At 38.6% G+C, this 16,622-nt stretch overlaps 1 protein-coding gene across 3 annotated transcripts in view; it reads left to right on the top strand.

Moving 5' to 3' along the window:
- Positions 1 to 16,622, top strand: part of USF3 (upstream transcription factor family member 3) — a 52,812-nt gene that overhangs the window by 372 nt on the left and 35,818 nt on the right. The window lies entirely within an intron of this gene.

Raw genomic sequence — 16,622 nt, 5'->3', positions numbered from 1 at the left:
CCCTTCCCAGGTCCCGGAGGCTAGGGCTGCTCAGAGTGTGTCTTCTTCCTGGGGACCCCTGCTTGCGGAACCTGGGGGCCGCGAGCACGGAAGGCGCGCGCACCCCTCTTCTGCCCGACCTCTCGGCGCCCCGCGCCCTCTGGTGCCAGGCCCGTGGGGGGCTCGCGCTGCGCCCCGGCCCCCAGATGCGCGCGGGGCGAGAAGGGCTCCACGCTGCCCCGGGTGCATAAAGAACTGGGCATCCAGGTTCACACTGGATGGCCTTTGCCCGCCTCCTTCACCTTTTTCTGTCTCCTTCATTCCCTCTTCTTTCCTTGCCTTCTGAATTTCCTTCGGACCCAGTGGTCAGACTCATGTGACTTGCTTTTTAACTCTCACTTCTATGTAGTAGAGTTAGGCTTGCAGGTCTTTTTAGAAGCCTTTCTTTTCCGTTCTGAATTGGAGCGGTTCTCCCAAACTCACGGCCCCCTTCCCCCCACCCCACCGCCTCCCTGTTACATTGGAGTATGATCCTTCGGATTTATTAACTATAAACCTAAACATAAACCTATATGTATGATCCCAGCTATAGACTTTAAACTTCCGTTCTCATGCAATTTTTACTGCCAATAGTAGATATATTGACCTAACACCACACTAGACAATTGTGGTTAACTTAAGTTTGCATAAAAAAGGACAGTTGCTTACTTATGAACAAAGTACAGATTTCTTGAATAAACATTTCTGTGAGTAACATGGATTCTGAAGCATATTTGTACCTTTGCTTTTTCTTAAAAAAACCAAGCAAGCGAAAAAGCAAACCTGCTTTTTGAAGGATCAACAGGCTGGCACACACTCTAATCACCTTGACTTTTTACTCCTACACAGCACACATATTTAATATAGTACAGAGTAGCTATATGGGATACATTTATTGTTTCTCCTTTTTTAATGAAGTACTTTAAAAGTATTTGTTACAAAATAAGCAAAATACCTTGTAATCATTGCACTTCTGAAACCAGGAAAAGTACCTGGTCTCAGGAACAGTGTAAAGAAGAACTTACTCTCATATTTTGCTCTAATCTAAGCAGTATGAGTATTTTTATACACAGGTATTACATTCTCTATATATTTAAACGTTTTATAAAGTCCAGACAAGCCTGCAGCCCAGAACATTCCTTAGTATAAAAGCACCCCATTGTAGCGATTTAAGGGCAGCATAGGATTGAAATAATTACTTAAAATTCTTTTTTTTTTTTTTTAATGTTCCGTGTAGTATGTGGGATCCTAGTTCCCCAACCCCAACCAGGGGTCAGACTCATGCCCCTTGCATTGGATGTGTGGAGTCAACCACTGGACCGCCAGGGAAGTCCCTGGAATAATTACTTTCTAAGTTAGTTGTCTGTGGGACAACGTGGAAATAAAATTCTAAAGTTGCCGATGGTGCAGTCAGTGAAACAGTCAGGTAAGAGAAATTGATGGGCTTTTTTCAGAGTTTAGCATTGTCAACAAGAGAAAAGAAGCTCTAAGAAAACAGAACGTTTAACTCATTAGATAAGCTTCAACAGGCAGTCAGCTCGAAACTGTAGCTTATAAACAGGGACTGAATCAAACTTGGGTTTTTTTTTTTTTTTTTTTTAAGATTTATTTATTTATTTTATTTTTTAGCTGTGGTAGGTCTTCATTGCGCACAGACTTACTCTAGTTGTGGCTAGTGGGGGGCTACTCTTTGCTGGGGTGCCTGGGCTTCTCATTGTGGTGGCTTCTCTTGTTGCAGAGCGTGGGCTCTGAGGTGCGTGAACTTCCATAGCTGTGGTGCATTGGCTTAGTTCCTCCGAGGCATGTGGGGTCTTCCCAGACCAGAGATCAAACCTATGTTCCGTGCACTGGCAGGTGGATTCTTAACCCCTGGACCACCAGGGAAGCTTCCAACTTGGGTCTTAACCATATCTGTCATGCCTTACCTTTCTACCCTCTGACCCAGTGGTTCTCAGTCTGGACTGTATAGTAGAATCATTTTATGTGCTTTTACATTTTAATACCCAGGCTGCTTGTGTCAGAGATTCTCTTACTTTTGACATGGGGTGAACCTCAGCCATAGGTGTAGTCTTTAAAGGGCCCCAGGTGTTTCCACTTAGCATTAAGGGTTGAGAACTACTATGTGTCTAAAAAGTGTCCAATCTAATAAACTTGTAGGCTCTTCTAAATCAGGCCTGCACTCACTTGTCCAGCTTTCCCCCCACTGCTTCCCAACATGAGCCTCCTCGTGGTCCCACACATCAGCAGTTCAGATCCTGGCTTTTGTTAGTGATGTTGGTCTTTCTCAGCATAGGGATGCCCCCCTGAGCTCCCTCTCCAGTGACCGTAGTTCTGACTCTACTTTAATGAAGGTTTTCCTGGACAGCCCTCTCTAATTCTTTAGTGATTGGCTCCCTTTGAACTTTTCAGCCACATATTGATTAAGAGACTCCCTTTATGCTTATATCATCTGGTAGTTAAACTTCTTTTGTGTTTGTGTTTCATTATTCTTAAACTTGATGACAAGGAGTGTTTTATTGTTTGCTCTTCTACAGCAGTTTGCTTTGAGTCAGATTGATTTGCTTTGAAACCTCCCCAATGCAGCTTGCAGCCGTAGTTTCCGGTTTGATTCCATTCTGAATGTTTCTGTGTTGGTACCTTCCTCACACCTTAATTCACATCAGAATTCATGTATGTCAGTTTCTTCCATGTCTTTTCCTGACTTCTTCAGTAAGTTGATTTTTTCTCTTCTGTGGTCCCAATAACAGCTTGTACTTATTTCTCTGTTAACACCAATCACATTGCCCCTGAGTATGTGTTTATCCACCTTCTCTATGAGCCTGCTACCCCTGGAGCATCCACATTGAGGGCTCCAGAAGGTATAATTCACACTGTATTCTTGCATACCATTGCAACATGGTAGAGATAGAACCCCACCAACATAGCAACTGTGTTCTCTCATCTTTGTACTTTTGGGACCTAAAGTAGCACTAATTATTAGTAGGCATTCAAAAAATGTTTGTTAAATGAGTAAATGACTGTTGTGTTATGTATTATGTGAAGATAGCCATATGCATCTTTAGCATAGGTTGATTTGGCATTAATTGATTTCACCATTAAATATTCTTTATGTCCTATACTACTATTATGGATTTGTTAAGGATTAATGGAATTTAAGTAATTGTGGTTATGATGGATCCCTTAAACATATAATCTTCCTTCCAATATGCGTGGAGATATATACTTTGAGTCTTTGAACTCTGGAAGTTGACTCTTGTTATCCACAAAATATTTGTGTAATGCTAAAAGAAAAGCTGTTAACTGTCCAATTAGATAATTTTTCTTTTTCTCATTAAGTTTTCCATATGGGTACAATTGCACTACTTTAGAAGGCCAGATCTTTTAATTAGATCAGTAGGGGATGATAAGTTGTTCCTATTAATGTGCTAATACTGGGTTTTTAATTCAGTTCATGAAGTATTTATTGAGTGTTTACCATGTGCCCAATACTCTTAGGTATTAAAGAGAATATAAAAGTAGTAAATGGTCTGGACTCAGATCTTAAGACGTTTTTAGACTTATTGGGAGGATTGGGGAACATCGTATCAAATAAGGGACTGAACACAGTATTCATTAGCTAATTTAAAATATGTACTCAAAATTGATGTTGCAGTGATGAATACCATGGAAAATTAAGAGAAAGACCAGATATTCTTTCAATCGACATTTATCACCCCCATACTGAGTACTAATTGTTAAGGATACAAATGTGGAAGCTTTGGTTTCTACCATTTAGAAGTGTATAATCTACTGGGAATACCCAATAAAAATATAGAGTGTATTTCCTCTTAACACTTTGTGGAGTGACAGGTACAAAGGCATGGAAATGAGAGAGGGCTTTTCTTGATTAAGGAGCTGCAAGTAGATTGTTGTGGTGGAAAAGTGGTATGTTAAAGGGCATGGACTTTGAGTCAGACACGTGTGGTTTGCAAACTCTTCTTCCTGAGAGATCTGAGCCCTCACAGACCTTGTCTGTGTGATGTGGCAGTAGCGTGGTGACTTCGCTGCCAGTGTTAGTGAAAAGCGGTACCTCCAGGGTCAGTCAGTTCCCACCTGTGCTCCTTGTGACTTCCCTTTTGTCTATTAGCTGGCTGCACGAGGAGCCTCAGACAGTCTTCCCTCCAAATTAATGAAGCCATTATTGGGTCCCTTGGCAAAAACATTCTCCCTTTAGCTACTATAATTTCTTGAGCAGCAGATATCCATAGTGAAGGGGACAGGGAGAAGAAATTTGTAGTGTAACCATGAGAAAGTGAAAGTGAAGTCGCTCAATCATGTCCGACTCTTTTCGACCCCATGGACTGTAGCCCACCAGGCTCCTCCGTCCGTGGGATTCTCCAGGCAAGAATACTGGAGTGGGTTGCCATTTCATTCTCCAGGGGATCTTCCCGACCCAGGGATCGAACCCATCTCCTGCATTGCAGGCAGACGCTTTTAACCTATGAGCCACCAGGGAAGCCTGTAACCATGAGAGGTACCACTTCTACCTCTACTTCAGTTGCAGTATAAATTTCTGTTTGGTTGTGAGCAACAGAAATTGCTTTTGGCTAACTTAAGTGGAAAAGGGGGATTTATGGATAGATACTGGGTAAGCACACAGAAGTGGAAGGAAAGTCAAATAATGAAGCCTTGGGAAGACCAGAGGAAGCAGCTTCTAGGATCACATGGGCCTATGGGGCTAACTCAGCCTCAGCCAGTTGCCCTCCTTGCACTCCTGTTGGTCAGCCCCATGCCCATCCCAGGGGTGAACCCACTTTTAATAGTCATATCAGACCTCAGTAGCAAGACAGAGAAGCTCTCCAAAGGACAAGTGAGGTGGTATTGCCAGAAGGCCCCAAACAAGACATTTCCTACAGAGTTCATAGGATTTGGCCATGTGGAGGTCTTAATGTGTGAGCTTGATGTAAACAGTTTTTGGAATAAAAGCCAGATAACAGGGAGTTGAAGAGCAAATAGCAAGTGAGGAAGAAGGGACCCTGAGTATAAACTGCTTGTTCAAGGAGCCTGATGGTGAGGAGGGAGAAAAGAATAGGAATACCTAGAATCTGTGGCAAGGTCAGAAAGATAAAAAAGAATTTTAAAAACTTTTAAATGGGAAAGAATGAATGTATTTAATGTTAAAGCACTAGTAAAGAAGAAGAGATTAATAATATATGAAAGGTAAGATATATTTTTGTAACAAGATTGCTAAGAAGTGGGAGTGATAGAGTCCAGAATAAAGGTAGAAGATGAAATGTTAGCTGGAAATATTAGGGAAGGTTTTATAGAAGAAGACAGATTTCACTGGGCTTTAAAGAGTTAATCCGGTTTGGATAAGCAGAGTAAAACGGAGAGGTTATGCCAGTGGGAAAATAGTATAAACTTAGCAAAAAGTAAACTAACTGGTAAGGAGCACAGGGAAGAACCTATGTGAAGTGGGGAGGAGGGAAGAGTTGATGACGTGATCAAATGTATAACCCTGCTCCTCTGTGTGTTATACTAGGAGATGTGGATGAGCAAGCCTGGCCAGAAAAGACGGCAGTGTGAAGTAGGGTCAGGAAAGGCAGGACCCAAGAGTTTGGATTTGATGCAGTAGATATGGGGAAATGGTACTGTTGACTCTGGAGCAGGAGAGGCAGGCACATGATGGGTTGCAGTGCAACAGAGACATTGGAGTATAAAACCACTGAAGGATAGGGAAAGACTGGGAGCAAAAGACCGTTAAGTCCCAGACCTGTGTAAAACGGAGACTACTCTACGGCGGTAACAAACATTAGGAGATGAACATTGTAAACAAATTGATAGGATTCAGTGAGAAGATCTGAAGGTCATTTTGGGCTTTAAAGCAGGTTAAAATTTTGGTGGTGTTGATAAAATGGAGATTGGAAGTAGTTCTCTTAAGAGGCAAGGCCATTTTGACATGTTGCAAACAGACTCTGGTTTATTGCTTCGAAATAAATTGTTCTGAAGAGTGTTTTGCCTAACCAAAGATTTGGAATAAGAAGATCAGAATTGAAATGTTAGCTGTACTATAAAAACATAGCAGCTTTTATACAGAAAGAAATTGAAACTTTGTAGGGAAAAAGCAAATAGGAAAAAACATTCATCCTTGGAAGTCAAAATGAGAGAAAGACAGGATTCATGTTAGAGAAAGATGATGCATAATTGGAGAGAGGAAAACAGTGTGGGAGAGAGAATTTCAAGCAAAAGGAGAGGTCAACAACCTCATATCCTGCAGAGAGGAGAAGGCCTCTGGCTTGTTGAAAAATAGTCCCTGACCTCTAAGAAAGTAGTTTTGATGGGCAGGAGCAGTCAGAAGGCATACCACCATGGAGTTTAGAAGAGATTGGCCAGTGAAAGAAAGCTGAGTAGTTTCATAGAAATAGGAGGAGAGAAACAGAATGATAAATAGAAAAAGCAGTAAATGCTTGTTTAATATGAAGAAGCAAGAGAGAAATGGTTAAGGAGGGAATATAGTACTAAAGTTGAACTATTTCAAATCCTGGAAGATGATGCCGTGAAAGTGCTGCACTCAATATGCCAGCAAATTTGGAAAACTCAGCAATGGCCACAGGACTGGAAAAAGGTCAGTTTTCATTCCAATCCCAAAGAAAGGCAATGCCAAAGAATGCTCAAGCTACCACACAGTTGCACTCATCTCACACGCTAGTAAAGTAATGCTCAAAATTCTCCAAGCCAGGCTTCAACAATACATGAACTGTGAATTTCCAGATGTTCAAGCTGGTTTTAGAAAAGGCAGAGGAACCAGAGATCAAATTGGCAACATCCGCTGGATCATGGAAAAAGCAAGAGAGTTCCAGAAAAACATCTATTTCTGCTTTATTGACTATGCCAAAGCCTTTGACTGTGTGGATCACAATAGACTGTGGAAAATTCTTCAAGAGATGGGAATACCAGACCACCTGACCTGTCTCTTGAGAAACCTGTAGGCAGGTCAGGAAGCAACAGTTAGAACTGGACATGGAACAACAGATTGGTTCCAAATAGGAAAAGGAGTTCGTCAAGGTTGTATATTGTCACCCTGCTTATTGAACTTCTGTGCAGAGTACATCATGAGAAACGCTGGACTGGAAGAAGCACAAGCTGGAATCAAGATTGCCAGGAGAAATATCAGTAACCTCAGATATGCAGATGACACCACCCTTATGGCAGAAAGTGAAGAGGAACTAAAAAGCCTCTTGATGGAAGAGGAGAGTGAAAAAGTTGGCTTAAAGCTCAACATTCAGAAAACGAAGATCATGGCATCTGGTCCCATCACTTCATGGCAAATAGTTAGGGAAACAGTGGAAACAGTGTCAGACTTTATTTTTTTGGGCTCCAAAATCACTGCAGATGGTGACTGCAGCCATGAAATTAAAAGACGCTTACTCCTTGGAAGGAAAGTTATGACCAACCTAGATAGCATATTCAAAAGCAGAGACATTACTTTGCCAACAAAGGTCCGTGTAGTCAAGGCTATAGTTTTTCCAGTGGTCATATATGGATGTGAGAGTTGGACTGTGAAGAAAGCTAAGCACTGAAGAATTGATGCTTTTGAACTGTGGTGTTGGAGAAGACTCTTGAGAGTCCCTTGGACTGCAAGGAGATCCAACCGGTACATTCTAAAGGAGATCAGTCCTGGGTGTTCTTTGGAAGTACTGATGCTAAAGCTGAAACTCCAGTACTTTGGCCACCTCATGCTAAGAGTTGACTCATTAGAAAAGACTCTGATGCTGGGAGGGACTGGGGGCAGGAGGAGAAGGGGACGACAGAGGATGAGATGGCTGGATGGCATCACCGACTTGATGGATATGAGTTTGAGTGAACTCCGGGAGTTGGTGATGGACAGGGAGGCTTGGCGTGCTGCAATTCATGGGGTCGCAAAGAGTCGGACACAACTGAGCGACTGAACTGAGCTGAACTGAACTGAAGTGATACTACTAAAGAGGAAAGAAGTATAGAATCTCTCTCCACAGATGATGGAGTTAGCTTTAGGATGCTCTGGTAAGCTGAACGGACAGATGTGTAGATTGAGGTCTGTTACATAAATGTAGGATCTAGTTAATGAACTTGAACCAGATGACCTTTATCTTCCCAGTGAATTAGGGGGAAAATGGAAGAAAGGCAATTAAGGTGTCTTGATCTCTTGCTCTGTACCAGATTACTTTGCTTGATCCATTCCACGTGTTATCATGTAAACTCTTAACAGTTCTTTGAGGGATTTGTGATAATCTGCCAGTTTTAAATTGAGGGTGCTAAGACTTCAATGAATACTAATTTTTACATATTTAAATTTTTATTTCTTTGGCTTCGCTGGATCATAGTTGTGGCATGTGGTATCTTTAGTTGCAGCATACCAACTCTTAGTTGTGGCTTGTGGGATCCAGTTCCCTGACCAGGGATCGAACCGTGGCCCCCTGCATTGGGATCATGGAGTCTTACCCACTGGGCCACCAGGGAAGTCTTAAATTTTTCTCTCTCTTTTTTTTTTTTTGGCTGCACTACAAAGCACATGGGATCTTTGTTACCCCACCAGGGATCCAACCTGTGCCCCCTGCAGTGGAAGGATGAAGTCTTAACCACTGGACCAAGGAAGTCCCTTGAATACTTATTTTAAAAACCAAATAGCTAGTGAATGTCAACTTTGAGATATGATCCTTGGTCTGATATCAAAGGGTAGTCTCATTACCCTCTACCATTCATTCATTAACATGAGGTGAAAAGTACTGGGGCCTTGAGAGCATCTGTGTTACTGACTACAGTGGCTGTGTCTCAGAAGCATTTGAGGGGCTTTAAAAAGTTCCTGTACTTTATCCCTGTCACTCATTCCTTTATCAGCTTACTCCTTGATTATCCACTATATTATTCAGGGTTCTCCAGAAAAATAATAGGATGTATGTCACAAGATGAGTCTGGAGCATCATACAGTGCCAAAAAATAGGGAAGTACTACAAAGCAGGAAAGGAGGAAGGGGAAGGGCATGGAAAAAGAACACTGGAGTGCCCAATGGCCAAAGTTTGAACAGTTTGACCAACAAAATAGCTATAGCATTAAATTTTGACCCAAAGAATAAAATAAATATCCTGAGTTCATAATGATACAAGTAAATGATTGAATAAACAATTGAGAGAGAGGAGAGAAATCTCCTTCATAGAAGAATTCTGAAAAACGTGTATTTAGATATGTCTTCTCCAAGAGATGGAGATTTATTCCCCTCTCTTTGAGTTCGGACTCGACTTAGTAGTATTCACTTTCATAGAGACTATGAAGGGAAATATAGTAGCATTACTGTAACTACTTGAGTAGTGTTAACAAGAAATTTGAGGAGGACAATTGGTGGGGATGACTACTACTTTTACAACTTAAATTCTTCAGAATGATTTGAGTAGTCTAATATAAGGATGTTTTATTGTATAATGAAAAAAAAATCTGGTTAAGTAGCACCAAGAATAAGAAAAATGGGAGAAAAAGAACACATCCTTATTAGTGTTGAAAAGCTGGGAACGGTGTCATCTAAGGATCAGAAACATTGAGGACTTTATGAAAAATGAAAAGCACATAGGAGCAGTTTCATGATAAAAGCATACAGCATTGAGAAGTCTGCAAACCAGTATAGACTTGAAGGGGGAAAAGCTAGAAAAGTGAGTTTCCCAATACAATTCTGGAAAACTCCAAAGCGCAGAGACAGAAAAGTTGAGGTTGGTTGTCTTAGCCCATGTTGGTTGTTTTAACAACATACCGTAGACTGGATGACTTACGAACAACAGAAACATTTCTCACAGTGTTGGAGGCTGGGAGTCCAGATCAGGGTGCCAACGTGGTTGGATTCTGGTGAAGGCCTTTTTCCGGGTTCAGACTGCCTTCTTGCTGCAGCCTCACAAGGTGGAAGGGGCAAGCGAGTTCTCTGGGCCTTCTTTCATAAGGGCACCAGTCTCATTCTTCTAAAGGTTGCACCTCTTAATGACATCACCTTAGGGATTAGGAGGTCAACATATGAGTTGGGGTGGGGGGATGCAAATATTCAGATGATAATAGCGGTCAAAAGGTAATTACTAGATTTTGTAACTGTATTAGGACTAATTAGAATAGCTAATAACAATGTTTACTTCTGAACTAACCTACTAGAACTTATTTATATAAATTAGGTGTATCCCCATTGGGCTTGAGGGCCAGAGAGAGAATCAGGATTATATCTCAGAGAACTTCTAATTGCCACTGTGAAATGTGGTGCTCCTCGCTTCACAAGTTACCCACCTAGCTGCTCCCCTCCATCTCTGTATGACACTCTTGGCAGGCAGAACTCTCATTATCAGCATACATGTTCATGATGCAGAGAAGAGTGATATTCACACGTATTAAAGCAGTGGTTCTAAGAGGTGGATGACCATTAAAATCACCTAGGTCATTTTTTTAATTTAAAGGTGATTTCTACAGTGCATCCAGAGCTGAGAACCACTTTGCTGGGGAAACCAACTTTAGCAATCAGTTCAGTTAACTGAGACTCACTAAATATTTAAGGAAAATCAAGAGGGTGAAAGAGGGACACCAAACTGAACAAACAGAGGAATTGATTTTGGGGGAAACAAATTGAACATAATAGATAATATTTGTTGTTTTAAAACATCCTCAAAGATTTTAGGGAATATAGTTTCCATAAAATAGCAATGGGGCGCTATAAAAGAGAAATAAGAACAAGAAAGTTTTTGGAAGTTGAAAACATATTTTCTGTGATAAAAAAATTTAATAGCACATTGAACAGCAGCATGGTTGTAATAGATTGAATGAATTAATGAACTGGAAGATGAGACCTAAGGAATTCTTCTGAAATATGGTACAGAAGAACAAAGAAGAAAATTTTAAGTTGTTAGACATGAAATACATATCTAGAAGCAGAACTAACACCTTAAGCTAAAGTTCTGCACAATTTCAGTTAAGTCTTTGTCAGAGGGAAGATGGTAGACATTTGGTGGGTAAGAATTAATGTCACAACTTCTGTATTGATAGAAGAGACTATAGATACTGTTCTTTAATATGAAGAAAATATATTTAAATTCAGTACTAGTATATCTTAAGTTATCGATATGTGATTCCTCTGCTGTTGGCTTTATTCTCTAAGCTTTGCTTTTCTTTGTGTGTAAATTTCATCCTCAGACTGGCTTCCCTCTTTTGGAAGATGTCTGCAAGTGCAGTATTTGGAATCACATCCTTTTTCTTTATAGTGGAAGGAGTGAGAGTATAACTACCTGCTTCATCAAAGGAAAGTCCTGAGCTTTGCTTTGATTGGATCAGTTGGAGACCATTCGAGTCAGAAAAAAAAAGATTTGCCAAGACCTGCCAAGGCCTACTACTGAAGTGCAATGACTGGGCTGGGGAGGGGAACATACTTCAGTGAAAATTGAGGAAGTTCATGAAACGAACAGGAGAAAATGTATAACAAGTGTCCATACAGTATGTTTCTTAAAATTGTTAAGGGTATTTATGAATAGAATAGATATAAAAGGAAAGACGATATTGAGGAAAATGAAGAAAAACAAAAAATCAGCCAAGGAAAAGTAAAAAGATAGTGGAGGAGGGAAGAGAAAAAAGCAAAATATTGTAGCAATGCAATATATTCTCTCTCTCTTTTTAAAGGCTCTTGAATTATATAGAAACAAATCTTCAGATTTGTGTTATTTCAGACAAACAGGAACAAAATAATGCAGAAAAATTAAAATAATATAAACACATACACACTCCAGGCAAATGTTGAATGGAAGAAAATGCATAATAATTTGTTATCAGACAAAGTTTAATTCCACACAACGAACATTTAATTGAAAAATAATTGATAAAACTTTATATACCTAAGGAGCTAAAAATACATACTTTTCTCAAATACTCATCTAACACATAACAAAAATATGTCATGTAACAGGGCTACACAGGAAATCTCAAATTCTGAAAATTAAAAATTAGTTATTGCCAGTCATAATGCAAGGAAACAGACAGACATACAGACACACACACACACACACACACATACACACACTCTTAACAAAAGGAGAACCAAAAAAGAAGAAATATAACTCCTTGGAAAGCTTTTTACTTTAACTCAGTTTGAAGAGGGTATAAAAGTTGAAATTATAAGGAAGGAAAATTCCAGATAATAAAAACAAGCAAATTCTGGAAAAATAAATATAAATGATTCATAACATGTGAAATGATATTCAGCCTCACTAGTCCTCAAGGAGATGCAGGTTAAGCAATAATAATATTTTTTTGTTGCTTTGAATTTAAAAACTTAAAAGATGTTGATTGTAGCCTTTTTTTGGTGAGCATTGTTTTTAATAGCAAACCAAGTGAAACAAAATCCAGAAATAAAAAAGGAAGAAGGATAAAGAGTATTAATCAATGGGTAACAGCTAAATAAATGATAGCTCATCCATGCTACACAATGCTATGCAGGTATTAAAAAGAGTAAGTTAAATTAAAAAGATGTCCATAGTGTATTTCTAAATTAAAATAAAGCATATTTCAGAGTGACATAGAACATGATTAAATTTTTATAAAAAAATTATGTGCGTATGATAAGATATATATGTAAATGTACACCTGTAGAAAGAGCAAGAAAATTGATGTCAAATTGATTACCAGTTGGTAGAGGGTAGAATGAATAGGTTGTACTGGGGACTTTAATTTTCTTCCTTGGAAAAAGGGATGTGGTTAGAGGTAATTTTTTTTGTCTTTTTGTTTTTCAGTATAGCAAAGAGTCAGACCTGACTGAGCGACTAACACCTTATTTGGATAGCATTTTAAAAAATTATTTAAAATTTAACTGAAACTATATAAACTATTTAGGAATTAGTAACTTGAAAACACTACATATCAAAATTTACAGGCTATGGACAAAGTTGTACCTTGAGGAGATATTATAGTCTTCAATGCATTTATTAGAAAGATAAAAATTAGTTCATAATGCATACATGTGGCAAAAATTAAAATTGCATATGAAATATCCCATGTATCCTGTCTCCCATTTCCCTTGTGCAGTCCTTCCAGAGAAATTCTGTGCATCATTGACTAGCTGTGCATCATTTACATGTTCTTCTCTCCATCCCTAAGGATACATATATACAAGTTTATTTGTAAATACATACATACATTAATTAATTAATTTGCTAGGGCTGCCACAACAAAATACCTAGGCTGAAGGGCTTAAATAAGAAAAATTAATTTTCTTAAAGTTCCTGAGGCTCAAAGTCCAGAATCAAGGTATCAGCAGGTTTACCTTTTTCTGAAGCCTCTTCTTGGCTTGGAGGTGGTTGCTTTCCCACTGTGTCCTCACGTGGTCAACTCTATGTCTTTGTGGTCTGTGTTCTAATTTCCTTGTCTTGTGAGGACACCAGTCATCTTGGGTGAGGGTCTATCCTAACGACCCCATTTTAACTTAACTACCTCTTTCAAGGTCCTGTTTTCAAATACAGTCACATTCTGAAGTATTGGCCATTAGGACTTCAACATGTGAATTTGGGGGAGATACGATATAGCACATACAAATACATAAATTCATATATTTGACTATCAGTACATATAACTGCATTGTACAGGTGGAACTATTAGGTTGAACCACCTGAAACTGCAGTTTCTAGAGGCAGAAGGTATGAAATATGGGCAATTTCAGGTGGTTCTATATGATCCTGTGATATATTTAATCAGTTTTCTTTTGATGAGCCTTTCCTTGTCTTTTGCTACTTGAATATCCTTGAATGAATATCTGCCGGCACATACATGAATATACTTGTAGGTAAATTTCTAGGAGTTGTTGCATTAAAGAGTTATGTGTTTCTGTGAACCAGATGTGGGTCCATATTATGTCAGGAGGGAGTTGGTCTGGGCACTGAGCCACAGGCCTTCCAGACAGGACAAAGACACCTCAGCGAAAGAGATGGGAGCTGTAAGGACAGAGACAGAAGTTGGGGGGTGAGCAGAGTGCAAGAGATTGTGTGGTGAGAGGCATTATTCACAATAAAGGAACTGTACTGATGTATTCCCAGTGGATTGTTTTGTAACTAGAAATGACTAGACGATTTTTATTATGTAGTTATGACCAGTAAAGTCATGGCATCTGCCCTAATTTTTATCCAAGGAGTAGAATCACCCACCAACAGAGATTTGAACTGGGACAGGAAGGTGTTTTATACTGCTTGCATTTTATTTGTCCTTCTCATTTAGTTTAACAGTTACTAATATATGCGTAAGTATTTGCTTAGAGATGAATCACAAAGAGTCGGACACGACTGAGCAACTTGCACTCACTCACATAGGAAAAATATTTGGAATTGATATTACCAGATTGTTAAAAGTATAAGGGCATTGGTACTTTATATACATATATCTGTGCTGTTTAAAATTTTACAAAGAGCAAGAATTATTTTTTGCAACTGAATTAAAAAAAAAAACCCTGAAAGCATGAAGTTCTCTGAATTTAATTGTGATACAGTTTCTGAGCCAGAAGTTTTGTAGTTTTGTATGGGCAAGAGCAAGGAAATGGTCTAAAAAATGCCAAACTGTTTACAGTGGGTATTCCTGAAGAGTGCAGTTGTAGAGCTAAGTAACTTTTTCATTTAACTTTATATATTTCTAGACTCTTCAAAATGATTTTTAAAATAATACTGTATTGAATATTTGGAAACTGCTAAGAGAGTAGATGTTAAAAGTTCTCATCACAGGAAAAACATTTTGTGATTGTGTGTGGTGATGAATGTTAATTAGACTTGTAGTGAGCATCTTGTAATACAAATATCAAATCATTATGTTTATACCTGAAATTAATGTTATATGTCAATTATATCTCAATAATTATTTTTTTATACAAACAGGTTACAAGTGTAGCTTAAAAATAAAAAAATAAAAACTATGCTGAGCAAATTACTATACCCTTGGCTTATTTCTTTTTCTTGAAGTGTTGTTTCACTCAAGTGCACAGTGAAAGCAGGACTTCATTATTTCATATTCTTACATATGTCATAGCATCTCAAGGTGGGCATTTATGAAACCTCCATGACTGATGGCACACAGCATGATGTTGAGGAGGAAGGAGCCAACAAACATTGTTAAATTGTAATATTTCTTTTTTTTTGTAATATTTCTTTAATGGCAAAGGAAATTAGAATTTCTGATAACAGTTACACAAAGCAGAAGACAACACAGCACATTCATAAACAGCTCCTCAAGTTCCTACCGAGATGGAAAGCAGCTGCTGCAACCGCATGCATAGAAGGATTCTTTTGCACATGAAAACCACCTCTGTGCTATTTTTGTACTATTAATACAGATTTAAAGACTTAATGAGTTGAATCAGGTAGACCACGTAGGAATTTCTTAATCTAAAATGCTGGACGTGATAAATACAAATAATAGCTCATCTAGCAAAATACAGAGGGCAAAGATGCCTCAAAGCATGAATAAGATGATAGAATACATATATCCAAGATATTAAACATAAATGCTGTAACCATAGTTTTGAACGACATGGAAAAATGCCCACTTTAAGTGAAAAACAGAACAGAACATTGTCATGGCCTAACATTTTAATGGCTGTGACCCAAACCAGGACTTACGCTTAATTGTGTTGTAATTCCATGGATCATATTCAGTAGTATGAGTCATTTTGATTGGAGAGGACTATGGATTTATTATAGATCTCATATAAAGAAATAGAACATATTTTAAAACTGCATATCTATGTACCCACTTGTCCAGACATTTTAAGTAATTGTAAAATGTTTAGGAATGCATTCCATGGTAGCAGAACAGAAGCAAACACAGAGATTGAAAAGATTTTTCTCAACTCATGGACAAATAATGTTCATGCAGCGTGCCATAAAATATTTTCAATTAAGACACTTTAATTCCAGTTTGAAATTTTTGTGGTTAGAATTGGGTTTTTCTCTTCATCGTATCTAAAGACACAATTTAAATTAACTTTTACCACTAATTTGCTTCTCAGTGGGAAGAAAACACAACTTGCCACTGAACAGTTAAACTGAGTTTCTCTTAAATGCTGGTACTTGTTTGTGGTGGTTTCACATTTTTCCCATATTAGGAAAATTGGGGATGACTGGTAACTAAGTAGAATTTGAAGTCACCTGCTAAAAGAAAGCAGATGTACAAACTGCTGAAAAGGATGAATGGTAGAGAATTTCAGATTACCCAAAGAGACTTCTATTAACAGTTTCTTTTTTTTTTTAATTTTAAGATCTTGATTGAGATATAACTGACATACCATGAAGTTTACCATTTAAAATGTAATTTAGTGGTTTTTAGTATATTTATGGAGTTGTGCAACCATCACCATAGTCTAATTTTAGAACATTTTATCATCCCCCAAAGTCCGACCCCTTCTCTCCCTCCCACTCCACCATTAGCAGTCATTCTCCATCCTTTTTAGCCCCTGGCAACCACGAATATACTTTCTTTCTCTATGGATTTGCCTGTTATGGACATTTCCTATAAATGGAACATATGAAGGTCACAATATGTGACCTTTTGTGTCAGACTTCTTTCACTTAATATAATGTTTATAATATAAAGGATCACCCATGTTG

The sequence above is a fragment of the Bos taurus genome, chromosome 1 (genome assembly GCF_002263795.3).
Source record: "Bos taurus isolate L1 Dominette 01449 registration number 42190680 breed Hereford chromosome 1, ARS-UCD2.0, whole genome shotgun sequence".
NCBI classification, from domain to species: Eukaryota; Metazoa; Chordata; class Mammalia; order Artiodactyla; family Bovidae; genus Bos; species Bos taurus.
The sequence above is the reverse complement of the archived record's forward strand: the minus strand, read 5'-3'. Positions and strand labels throughout refer to the sequence as shown.